The 1895-nt window shown below is 40.6% G+C and overlaps 1 protein-coding gene across 1 annotated transcript in view; it reads right to left on the bottom strand.

The window, feature by feature from the left end:
- LOC106874650 (uncharacterized) overlaps positions 1–1895 on the bottom strand; it is a 25079-nt gene that overhangs the window by 22111 nt on the left and 1073 nt on the right. The window lies entirely within an intron of this gene.

The raw sequence follows: 1895 nt of genomic DNA, 5'->3' as shown, positions 1-1895 counted from the left end.
ATTGCGCCTCCACACATACATACATACGTACATACACAAAATTGACCCACCGTCGGTAACGACGGTAAGTGTTCCAATTGATCCAATCAAAGGAACAGCCTGCCCGTGAAATTGATGTGCAAGTGGCTGAGTATTCCACAGACACGCGTATCCTTAACGTAGTTCTCGGGGATATTCAGCGTGACACAGTGTGACAAGGCTGACCCTTTGAATTACAGGCACAACAGAAACAAGAAGTAAGAGTGAGAGAAAGTTGTGGTGGAAGAGTACAGCAGGGTTTGCCACCATCCCCTGCTGGAGCCTCGTGGAGCTTTAGGTGTTTTCGCTCAATAAACACTCACAACGCCCGGTCTGGAAATCGAAACCGCGATCCTATGACAGCGAGTCCTCTGCCCTAACCACTGGGCCATTGCGCCTCCACACATACATACATACGTACATACACAAAATTGACCCACCGTCGGTAACGACGGTAAGTGTTCCAATTGATCCAATCAAAGGAACAGCCTGCCCGTGAAATTGATGTGCAAGTGGCTGAGTATTCCACAGACACGCGTATCCTTAACGTAGTTCTAAGAGAGATTCAGTGTGACACAGAATGTGACAAGGCTGGCCTTTTTGTGTTACAGGCACTACTCATTTTTGCCAGCTGAATGGACTGAAACGACACGCTGCCAGATATCGAACTCATGATCCTATCATCGTAAGCCGAATACCCTAAGCACTAAGACACATACATACATACATACATGCATACATACATACATACATACATGCGTTCATAGTTCCTACATACATATATACATACATATACATTTTTTAAAACCCACATATATATACGCATTTATATATTTTTTGTTATTTCATATGGTAACTAGTGAACGATAGCGTCGTTACAGATTTTCCCGTCATCAATGGTTTATTTTGTACAAACATACAAACATACACACACATACATACATACATACATACATACATACAAGCAGATACATGTCTATATTTCTGACAGTAACCAAATTATTTATTAACAAACTCTCTTATTTTGTTTCTGGCTTACTTTTTATATATGTACTCAGTAGTTTGTCTGAGAATGGAAACCAATGAAAAGAAACTTGGACTATACTACGAGTCTGCTTCACAGTTTTCTTCTTAGATATATAAATCACATAGGACTCTATATGCTGGTCATTTGTCATAAAATTTATGAAATGAATATCCTGTATACTCATAAATAAACATACATATACATATTATTGTATATATACGTAAGTACATACATACATGTGCGTACTTTGTATGTGTATATATATATATATATAGGTGTAGGAGTGGCTGTGTGGTAAGTAGCTTGCTTACCAACCACATGGTTCCGGGTTCAGTCCCACTGCGTGGCACCTTGGGCAAGTGTCTTCTGCTATAGCCGCGAGCCGACCAAAGCCTTGTGAATGGACTTGGTAGACGGAAACTGGAAGAAGTCCGTCATATATATGTACATATGTATGTATGTGTGTGTATATGTTTGCGTGTTTGTGTTTGTCCCCCCAACATCGCTTGACAACCGATGCTGGTGTGTTTACGTCCCCGTAACTTAGCGGTTCGGCAAAAGAGACCGATAGAATAAGTACTAGGCTTCTAAAGAATAAGTCCTGGGGTCGATTTGCTCGACTAAAGGTGGTGCTCCAGCATGGCCACAGTCAAATGACTGAAACAAGTAAAAGAGTAAAAGAGTAAAGAGTATATATATATATATATATAACCACAGATGGATAATATGTATTTATGTATTTAGCACGCCGGGCGAAATGCTTAGCGGTATTTCGTCTGTCTTTACGTTCTGAGTTCAAATTCCGCCGAGGTCGACTTTGCCTTTCATCCTTTCGGGGTCCATAAATTAA

The sequence above is a fragment of the Octopus bimaculoides genome, chromosome 7, assembly GCF_001194135.2.
Source record: "Octopus bimaculoides isolate UCB-OBI-ISO-001 chromosome 7, ASM119413v2, whole genome shotgun sequence".
NCBI lineage: Eukaryota > Metazoa > Mollusca > Cephalopoda > Octopoda > Octopodidae > Octopus > Octopus bimaculoides.
Note: the sequence above shows the minus strand (reverse complement) of the source record. Positions and strands in the feature narration are given on the sequence as shown.